The sequence below is a fragment of the Nanorana parkeri genome, unplaced genomic scaffold (assembly GCF_000935625.1).
Source record: "Nanorana parkeri isolate BGI_ZX_2015 unplaced genomic scaffold, ASM93562v1 scaffold873, whole genome shotgun sequence".
In the NCBI taxonomy this organism is placed as follows: Eukaryota; Metazoa; Chordata; class Amphibia; order Anura; family Dicroglossidae; genus Nanorana; species Nanorana parkeri.
In genome coordinates, this window is record NW_017307141.1 from 73,117 (window position 1) to 84,500 (window position 11,384).

An 11,384-nucleotide genomic window follows, 5' to 3' on the forward strand; every position below is an offset into this window, starting at 1 on the left:
GGTTTTTTTTTTTTTTGGTGGGGGGGGGGGGGGTCATATCTACATGTCGCAGTCAGCTAAACTTTGTCAGCCAAATCTTCTTTCACCAGTAATAGGTATTTGTCCAATGTTTTTATGTTATGCAAATTATTTGAATACATATTTTCTTCTGCAAGAGACACAAACTGGCCTGGTGGTGTGGCAGTGAAGTTGGTATTTTCCTGATTGTGACAATTCTTTCCTACCACAATTGGGAAACATAAAAAAAAAAAAAAAAGTTTGACAGGCACAGTGAATTTGCTTTCAAAGGTAGATGCTTTTAACCATTTGGAACATCAGTACAGCTCTAGAGGAGGTGTACCATTAAATGTTTCGGGACAAATCAGGTTCTCACAACACTTCATTATTTATTGCCTCCTGCTGTTAGGCAGCTGTATATAGTTTTTCTTCTTTCAATCAAGGGAACAAAACATTGCAAAGTATTTTGCTTGGATTCGAATGTCAAGTGACGGATTTTGTGGCTGTATATGAGAAAACAAAATAGAGAAAACCAGAGATAAAGGTATCTGTAAGTCTCAGGTCTCAGATTGGGAATGTATTTTAATGGACTGAACAGTTGACCAAATCCCAGCACTGCCCCTATGTAAAGGGGAACAATAAGTGATTGGGGGAAAAAAAACAGCCCAAAGGTTCTTCTCCAAACTTAGATGTGTCTGAAAAAGGTACAGCAGAGATGACTTTGACCAATGTTGGGAGCATTGCATTTTCATTGGGTGGGCACCATTACTATGGATGAACTAGGGAATTCTCTATGCAGGATATACAGTCACCTAATTTTGTTTTTGGGGAGGCATTTCCTCCATGTGCTGCAATTTTTGTTTTAAAGAGGGGAAAAAAAACTATATATATAAGTATATATATATATATATATATATAGGAGCCACTTGTTAAGCTCCCTCAACTCGCGCTGTCTGTCCGGAGTGGCTCTTGGCACCGGCAGTATCTCTGAGAAAACTACCGTGGAGGTCCTTTCCTTCATCCTAGCACCTAGGTCTCTAAACTCCCTTTTCCAGCTAAAAAATATACATCAATGTTGTTCATGGTCATTAAGATAAGTTGCATATTTTTTTTATGGGAAGAGTACTCACTATTTATATATTTAAGGTGTAAGAAATTCAACTAATTGTTCAAAATATCCCACATTCAAGAGCTGAAAATTCAGGTAGCAGTGTAGTCTACCCCCACCTTACAAAATAGTATTAGAAAACACTACTCCCAGCTGGCATTGCACATCCACTAGCGGCTTCCAATATAAGTGCAGTAAGGGACCACAAGTAAAACGTAAAAATAACTGGGACAACAGTATCATTCATATATCAGACTCCAAGTTCAAGTCTCCCTTAGTAACAAAGTTTTTACATCAAGTGGATCACTATACTCAGAAGAATGAGTCTTACTTTATCCCTGCATATTGTCAAAAGGAAGGAAATTAGGCCTTTTTTGCTGCTCAAATCCAGTCTCCTGATGTCTCTTCGGTCTCTGAGTCTTCATCGATTCCATAACAAGTGTCCACTCAACTCCTTTTCCAATGATTACACTGATGAGCAACTGTGGCGGCTCTGTAAGGTAGTTGGTGTAGAAATAGTTTAGACCACAATACACTGATTAGAATATAACTGTTTACTGCAGTTACAATCTGTGCCAAAGGTAAGAGCATTACAAACATTTTTTTTACACGTGTGCATGTGTATCTGAACTTGACAGTATTAGCGTCTTGTAATTCCTTATAGGGCAGCACTCAGCTTGGAGGGGAAGGGCCAATACTAAGAGCCAATCAGTCTCTGCTGAAGTGCACATGTGCTGACAGGAGGAGAAAGTGAAGAGATGACCTCATTGGTGTGTGTCTACTGCTTCATTGTCCAGTCAGCAAGTGTGGGGAGTGTATTCTTGAACAAGCTGCAGTGCTGATCAAGCATCTGGCTATGTCATGTGGCAATATTACAAATCCTAGATGAGGTTAACAGGTCTCATACATGTATTTAGGCTTTAACGTGCCGCAATAGAGATCTTTGTTTTAATTTGTCATTCTCTATTGCATTTCTGAGACAGAAATTTTCAGATTGGACACTCCCTGGAAATAACTATGAAGGTTGAACGTGCATGTGAAAGTATAATTAATAGCTATTTCAGCTGTAAAATATTTTTACTACGTCCACCACATACTGTAACTTACCAGCTCCCTGGGACCAAAGGAGGTCCTACGTAAGTGAGTACCACTGTATTAAGAAAGTTTTTCATATCGGAGTTCCCAACATTTTAACGTATTTACAAAACTAAAAGATTTATTCACATTGGTTGTAATAGTTTAATAGTGAAAACAAGCAATTGGGCTATCCCAATTGCTACTGTGCACAACCCCTACCCATGATGATCCATGGCTGGCTTCCTGTCTCTGGCACTGACCTTTTCTGGCTTTAATACTTAAAGGAGGGCAGTTGGACCATGCAAGTTTAAATAATTGTCTCCTCAAGTGTTGTATATGTGATCAAACAATTGCATGCTAGTTTAAATTAACCTATCCACTATTACACCAAGTCTAAAGTAAGTTAGGTTTTAATTGAAAAAGCTTTGCATTGTTTTTGTCATACAGTTGCTACTTTCTAGATACCCTAATAAAAACACATTGAGATTGAGAATTTTTCGATGATCTGTCCTCCACCTTTCAGCTGCAGTGCATCAGTATGGGTATAATATTTATCTGTGTTGTTTCAATCGTTTATACTTTGAACTTTTGTTTGCTTTTTTTATACTTTGAACTTTTTTGTTTTTTAAAAATTTGCAACAGTTAAAACCCTATTAATGTTAATTGTAGCTTTGAGAAAAGCAGTTGATGAATATTTGGGGCATTGACTTTTTAGAAGGGAGAAAAGAATAGGTTGAAGCAGGAGAAAGTGACCTTCTGAGAATCAATCACATTGGCTTTTCTCTTCTTCTGCTATAGGTTTAATACAACCTTGACTCATTTGTACTTATCAGTAATTGCCAAAAAATCTTTATTTGTATTGACAACGGAAACAAAGAAAAACGAGTGGTTCAGACTTATTTATCAAAACATTTCAAATGTTTTCTACTTGGCTAATAGTTAAAGCTAGGACACAATTTGTTCTGCACCATTGTCGACTTTGGTAATTTTTCCCAATCCGTTTGAAAAATGATGAACTGCCTAATTTTAAGATGTAAAAATACTATTTTGTTTGCTTTTTATTTAATTCAGTTTTAGTCTCTTGCTGTTTTAAAAGATTGTGTTTTGTTCTCCATTTTATAAATGGAGTAAGGCTTGAAGTTTTGAAGTTGGCAACATGGTTTTACACATTTCCATTATAACTTTTCAGGTTCAGCACTGTGCCTTTTTTTTTTTTTTTTTAATCTTGTGTATTTTACACATACACACACACACACACACACACACACACACTCTGCACACACACTTTGCTCTGTTTCTGTGTGTCTCGTCACACAAACTTGTATAAAGTTCCTAAAAATTCATAGTACAGAGATTCATAACAAAGTCTCTTTATGTTCATCATTGAGCTGCATGGCTAGAGGGGCCAATTCTAGACTACTGAAAGCAAAGGCCTCTGATGAAATAAGCTACACCATTTTTATGCTTCCCAGAGGTAGTTTTACAACTTCAGTTTTTCCCTGCCATAATAGTGCTGTTTTAAAAATGGTGGTGGCTGTGGGCTACTGAGATGGGTCCTTGGAGCCAGCAATGCTGGAAATGCCAGCTTTTGGCTCCAGCACTCAACCGACTAATGCCCCACTAGTCACCTCCTGGGTTTCTTATCAGTTATAAACTACTCCTGTACAACAATGTTATAAAAATTGAGGACATTACCTCTGAGCTCCAGTGGCCATCTTGGAGCAGGGCTGATTTGATCACTGTCCTACATTTCCTACATCAGCCATGGAACAAATTGTATACCTGTGAGATGACCGTATTGTGAGCCATAAGTGGCCCTGCCAACACCACCCAGCTCAACAAACTTTGATTTAAAAGATGAAGGAGCCAGTCAAAAAAAAAAGTCTGAACAGTGACTGCAGCCAGTCAGTTGCAGGTGCAAAATATATCAGACTACAATAGCTCGACACTGGAGATTAGTCCAACCAAGCTGTTTAGCAGGCTGAGTAAGAAAAAATCTTTAGGTGCATGGCTAGCTTAAGAAATCCATTGCTACAGAGGGTAGAATGGCAGGCCCCTCTGAACTTGATACAACCGTCCCATTAAAAGGGGGGTGGGGGGGGGGAAGCAACACAAAATTATATAAATAAAAAAACTACTTAATCCCCAGATCTCTACTATCACATTGAGTGCTCTGCAAGACAATTGTGCTGGAGCAAGCATAAATTACACAAGCACATGCAGTTTTTTATTTAATTTTTTTTACGATTTCTGTTGCACCAATCCACAGTGCTATGCAAACAATTTTGGAAAACAATTTTGGAAAACAGATACTTTTTTTTCTACACAATGTAGCATTAAAAGGTAAAGGAACTTTGATTTTGGGTTTTACTATGCTATAGCACATAAAAATCACACTTGTGATATCTTTTGACAGCTAAATTTTGCAGTATAAATATGGGGCTCTGCTAACTAAAAGTATCTCTGAAAACAATTATTCGAATTTTTTTTCTTTTTAGGCTTTCCTCTTGTTTTAAAACAGAAAATGTATTTGAATTTTGCTTCAAAATTTAAATCTCTGTATGTTCCCCTTAAAGAGATGCACAATATGTTAGAGTAGAGATGACCAACAAATCTCCTGTAAGAGAGGGGAAAGAGCTGTGGTCATGAAGGGGTTAAATATCAAATCCTATTCATAAAAAACAGATTCGTTTTTGGTGGTGTTAAACATTTCAGGGGGGAATCTCTGCTAAATAAGCTGCACTCCATATATAAAGTGCAGGTTAGCTTTTCTGTTTATTTGTGATTTTCACTGCCATTTATGCTGATTTTAATATGTTATTTGTTTGGACTCCACAGGATGCTGCAACCAATTTATTTTAGCTTTAAAGTCACATAGTATTTCAGGTTGAATAAAGACACAGGTCCATCAAGTTCAACCTTTGTGTGTAATGCGTTCATGTGTGTATATGAGTCCCTGTGTGGTCTTAGTTTTTAACAGTACCTGTACCCCTGTATGTTAGTCTCTTTTATGAAGGTATCTAATTGATTTTTTAATTAATATTCTCTGCAGATACCACTGCTTGTGGCAGAGAATTCCAAAATGTAACCACTCTGACTGAAAAGAAGCCCCTACGCCCTTTGTGGATACATCTTTTCTCCACCAATTTTAGGTGGTGGTCGCTAGTCTTTGTTAGGGAGATTACAGTAAAAAGTTCAGTGCTGATGTTGCCATCTCCACTAGACCTTTTGGTAGATTAAAATCATGTCCCCTCGTAATCGCCTCACTTCCATATACTCAAGATGTGGCCGAACCAGTGATCTATAAAGTGGCAAAATTATTACAATACAGTACTCTGCTAGTTTTGTTTGCGCGCAGCCTGGCATTGCATACTATTGTTCAATCTGTGATCTACTATGACTTCCCTAGTGGAGTACCTATTAATGTGTAAAGTAACTCTGAACCCTAACTGGATGAAGCATCATTTTCTAAAGCATTGTGGGTGGAATTCATCAAAACTGGAGCAGGCAGAATCTGGAGTAGATGTGCATTGAAACCAATCCGCTTCCCTCATCAGTTTTTTAAGTTAGGATTTGAAAATGATAGAAAGAGAAGCTGATCGGTTGCTGTGAACAGCTGCTCCATATTTTCTCTAAACCAGTTTTGATAAATCCCCCCTCTCTGTGTCATAAACAAATGATATACATGGTTTGGGTGAGTATGTTATTTTAGCTCCCTAGGCAAAACGAGCACTTAGGCCCACTGCAGGGGTTAAGATTTTATTTGCCCAACTTTCATTTTTAAGATGCAAAAAAAAGTAAAAAGCAGTATTGAATGAAAATATAAAATGTGTAATAATATATGTAATAATAAATGTGTGTATATGTATGTGTGTGTAGATAGATAGATAGATAGATAGATATCTATATAATAACACACATACATATACACACTCATTTATTTTTACATAGATTTTTACACATTTTATATTTTCATTTATGTAATAATGTGTGTATGTGTGTGTATATATGTATATAAATCTTAACCCCTGCAGTGGGGCTACCACTGCACTGCAGGGACTAAGTGCCCATTTTGCTTAGGGAGCTAAAATTACATATACTTACACAAACCACAATACCAGTTGGCTCCTAGACCAGTCACTTAAGCCTGTCTCCTCCGTTTCAGCGATGGAATGTCCTTCGGTGTCCTCGCATCCTATACACTGTATAGGACGTGATGACTAACTGGTCCTTAGAGCGCTGGGGGGCTGAAGGGGACAAGTCCGAGAGCCAGCCAGGATTGTGGTTCGGGTGAGTATAATGTTATTTTAGCACCCTAGACAAAATGAGCCCCACTTGCCCACAGTTCTTTCATTCTGCTAAACTTTCATACTTTCTACCACTTCCTGTCTACATGCACTCACTTCCATATCGGCTGTACATCGTTGCCATTGATTAGCTTTCTGATAGTAACAATGGCGTGACCATGTCTGCATAAGGTGTGTTGACATGGCCGCTTGTAGTCTCAACCAAGAGAGCATGAGAAGGTGACAACGAAGGAGCACAGTTGTGAGACCGTTGCCACTCCATACCTAGAAGTGCCTGAGAAAGGACCGTAATGACAGGATCACCATGTTTTCTTTAAATTAATACTGCAGGTTTAAAAAATTTAAAAGTGCTATAGAAATTATAGTAACGTTCCGATTTATGTCCTTCTGAAAAAAATGACGGGTGGATCTGATAGGAACGGCCATGGGAAAGGGGGCCTTAGAAGTCTTGTTCCTTCCCCATACAGTGACTGGACAATGAAAGCAAAAGCAGCAGACTGATGTGCTCATCGCTCTGATGCCTCCTATTGGCATGTCCATTGTTTGCACAAAAGCATTGTAAAAAAACTGATTGGCTCCTTCTGCGGCTTCTCCCTACCTGAATCCTGCTGTGGAGAGGATTCCAAGAGGCCAATGCCGAGTCAAATTTAGATACTAATAATTTAGAAATGTTTAGTAATTACAATCTACAAACAGATACTTCTAGATAATTGCAGGCTTTTTCTTTTTTTCCATACCTTATTTTTCTTTTCTTCCCCAGGCTTCTGACCGAAGCCATTTTAACTAGGGGCAGGTTACTAGATCTGCCTTTACTTCCTGGAACTCTGGCACATGTGACCATGCACCTCATCCTAGGGGAGGAAAATACCTTTCCCTAGGATCTCATGAAAATGCATATGAGATTTCCCAGCAATGCTATGCTAATGTAACCTTCCCAGGATACAATGCTTGGGCACTATTGCATCATTTGTGCAAAAGTGCATCAGGAAGTGGAAAATTTAAAAATGTTTGTTTAGCTAATAAATGTAAGATGATTTCATATCCGCATGCAGAGCTGTATGCTGATTTGATTTTAGTCAAAGGAGGTCCACTTACATCATTAAAATGCATTTTTTTTATTTATTAATGCAGAGCTGCATTCATTTGTCTTTTATTACCACCTGGAGTTTAGCTTGAACCACCTTTTTTGAGATTTTAGTGCTTGGGTTTAGATTTGCGTCTAAAGAATCACTATAGTTGTGCACAAATGTGCCCGCTTTTGGTTCCCATACTGGTTGTTTAATGATATAATTTATGTCTTACGTTTTGTCAGTTTTATGTCTGCAAACCACTTGCTCTACAGAACCAATTTGCACTGTTCACAGAGGTCCTGTCTTGTTTTCCAGACCCCAGCTGTAAACTAGACGATCAGTCTGAAGATGGTGAAGCGCCAGATTGCAAGAAAAGGCAGGAGGAGGGGGACGAACTAGAGGAGGAAGCCGCTCACAGCTGTGACAGTTGCCTTCAGGTGTTTGAGTCACTGAGTGATATCACTGAACATAAAATCAGTCAGTGTCAGCTGACAGGTAAATAACTCTTATTACATCCTGACAATTTCTGTTCATCTTCATTTGACCTTAAATGTCTGCTCATAAGCCGTAATACTTTGTTTATTTAAAGGCTATTGTGTTCTACCCCTCTAGTTGTATTGATAACTCGGCAAAAGAAAAACAGACCTTAACGCTATTTTTATACTGAGAAATAGACAGTATTGTACACTTAGATTGCTGCTTACCTAAATTTTCCATAAATCAGTGTACAAGTTGTTCAGAAAGAACTGTAAATGTCAACAGATGCCAATCTCTTGTAAAATATGCACTTTGCTATGTTTGGCATTATGCTTGGTAAGAGCTCCATCACTATCTTAGAATTTGTAATAGTTTTGTTGACTTAAAACTGGTGGCATGTGTTTGGTTGTTGTAAATAATTTACTTTTCCATTGTCCAGCTAGTGTGGGATTGACAAGTGTGCTTGTAAGCTTTTGAAATAATACAGTTTCAGGTTCTGTGCCCCGTAGGCATACTTCCCTGCTCTGTATCGAAATTGTAATTGTACATGAGTGAGAGCTGCACTTTAGCTTGCATATATTGATAATTGTCTGAAAACTTTTCAGTGCTGTTTCTCTGGAACTGCTATTTCTGGAGCCATTCCAGGTTCTGTTGTATATTCTTTGAAGGAGTACTTTTAATTTGTGCAGATTTACATATGTTAATAGATTGGTAAAAGACTCTGCATATACTAAATGGGGTGCAAATGCTAAAGATCACATGCATCTCAATGAAAGGACACCGTCTCACTGGGTTGCTTATAATGGATATTTGACCCACTAAATCATTAAGGTGTAAAAAAATAAATGATATATTAAGTGATAATGAAGTTCAAATCTGTGACTAAAACGAGGGTAAGGCTTCTGTTATCAAACTATGCCGTATACAAATTCACAAATATGGTCTTATATATTCGTATGCTCTAAAGTTGTCATGGGTAAGCATCATCACACCCCCAAAAAACCAAAGTCAAAGATTTGTTTTTTCTTAAAAGGGCCTGATCTGTGGAAGCTGTGCCCAAGAAAATGCAAGCAGAGGACTAATACATATTTACCAGTATGGCCTAGAGGCACCTGACACTTTACCTATTGCTGGATTGCCATATCTTTTTCATACTGCCTTGTGTACAAGCTATCATCTTGGTTGAGGCAAGGCTTTATTTGGTCATGACAGAGCTATCCCTAATGATTAATGATCTCATGACTGGTGGAGAAATATTCAAGGAGCATCAGGAGAGTTGAGGGAAGCCCAGATCCCCAAAATGAATAAAGCTAGGAGATCCTTGCATTGAAGGTTCTCAGGTACAGATTCCTCTCCAGCAAGAGCAGTGCAGTAATGACTTATCCAAATCTAATGTTAAAGGAAAGACCTTTATTGGTGCACTCTGCAACACCTGACCGCCATTTGATGTTTGATTAACGTAAAGCTGAAATGTACTGTATGCATATAATACCTTTCCTGATCAACATGCACTTAAAATGTTTCAATCAATGCATTTGTGTTTTTTATATAGTATTATACAATACAAGAAAATGCTATGCACATAGTTATTTGTGTAGCTGTTAAAAAGTTTTTTGTTTTTTTAATCTGACAAGAACACATGTAGATGGGTGTTCTTGTCAAATGCAGCCTTTTTCATTTGAATGCAGCGCTGCTCAAAAATCATGCGCCTGAAAGCAAAAGGCTGCTTTTGACCTGCTTTCCCTGCATTTTAAACTCAACTAGGACATGCTGCATCTGAGTCAGGTCAAACACACCCTCTGAACTGTCACCTACACTACTTTAATGCAAAAACAATGTACAACCTTGCACCATTACTTTAATGCCTAAACCTGAGGATCAGCAGCTTGAATCTGTGTGATCAGATAGAGACAAACATTTTTCATCAATTTACTACTTTAATGCAGCCAATCAGAATCTGCTGAACTGCATTTTACATCCTCATGATCCCTAATTATAGCAAAATGAGTTTGCATTCCTCTGTGTAAGACGTCCTAACAGCCTTGTATAACAAAATAGTTCTACATACAGGAAAAAAAAAATTAACTTATCGTCTGCCCCTGAATTACATCTGTCTGCTTGGCGTTCTTTCATCAGACAAATCTGACTATGCTGAGCATTGAGGCTACTAGGGCAGGATAAACAGCATACGTCAGAGCTTTTTTTTTTTCTTTCCCCCTCTAGAAGTGTTATGGAGTAACATCCTGCTTGACTTCATATTCAATAATCAAAAAGCTCCCAAAGATTCCATACATTCCTTATACCAGTGGCCACAATAAATGAATGCCACAGAAAAACTGTCATAGACTGCAGACATGCGACAGGAGATGTAAAAAGACTACCTGCATGCTACAAGAGATGGCCGGAGACTGTAAACATGCTATAGGAGTAGTTGGAGACTTGGCATGTGCATCAGAAGATAATTATAGACTGGAGACATGTTACACGATCATTGCTATTAAAAAAATCAGTGTTTCCTACAGTCACCTTAAAAATTATTTGCTACAGCAAGATGCATTACAAAAGATCAGAGGGAAAAAAAAAACAAAAAAAGAAAAGGAATGAACAGCACAAAGGAATGTTTTATTGTGTAAAAGATACATTTAACTAGCAGAGTGCAATCTGAAGAATATTTCCTTCACTGGCTTAAATAAGCTCCTAGATAAGCTAAACACAGACTAGGGCCACACAATAAGTGCCAAAGATTCACAGGTTAGGCACAATAGCCTTATACATTTGTTGGCTGTTTTCCAAAAAGGAATAATGCCTATAAAACAGATTACCTCCATCATTTGACGATTTTATGCATCACAACACTGTAAGTTGGGACACATGTTAAAGTGAACCTGTGCTTTGCCCATGGGGGACAAACCCAACAGTTTTTTTATTTTAATGCTGGTCCCATCAGCTACTTATCATGGCACCGGATGGTGAACAGCCAGTAAACCAAGTACCAGTTCTTTCAAAATCTAAGGAAGGTGAGGAAGCATAAATGAACCTGAAATGCAAATATTACTGAAATATTACATTGAACTGCATGGTCTAAAGTCTAAACGCATGCTCCAAGTTAAGGAAGCAATGAAAACTCAGTGTATCTGTGTGTATATTCCTAAACTGCCAAGACGGAATTGTGTGGGGATACTGCCATAACAATCCGGCATAACCAAAATAGTCTGGTGCACCAAAATTACTACAAAGGGGTTGTCCAGTTACTGTTATGCTATCTGAGATGTGTAAAATGCCCAACACTGACAAAAATATGCTGGAATCCTGAGACTTGGAAGGTAGTAGCAACCAGAAATATATATG

The 11,384-nt window shown here is 38.0% G+C and overlaps 1 protein-coding gene across 1 annotated transcript in view; it reads left to right on the plus strand.

Moving 5' to 3' along the window:
• The window catches only part of ZNF521 (zinc finger protein 521), a 286,555-nt gene that overhangs the window by 25,516 nt on the left and 249,655 nt on the right, over window positions 1-11,384 (plus strand). The window contains exon 2 of the mRNA XM_018565685.1: window positions 7,875-8,054. The gene's annotated coding sequence lies outside the window, so the exon portion shown is untranslated. The remainder of the gene's footprint in view (window positions 1-7,874; window positions 8,055-11,384) is intronic.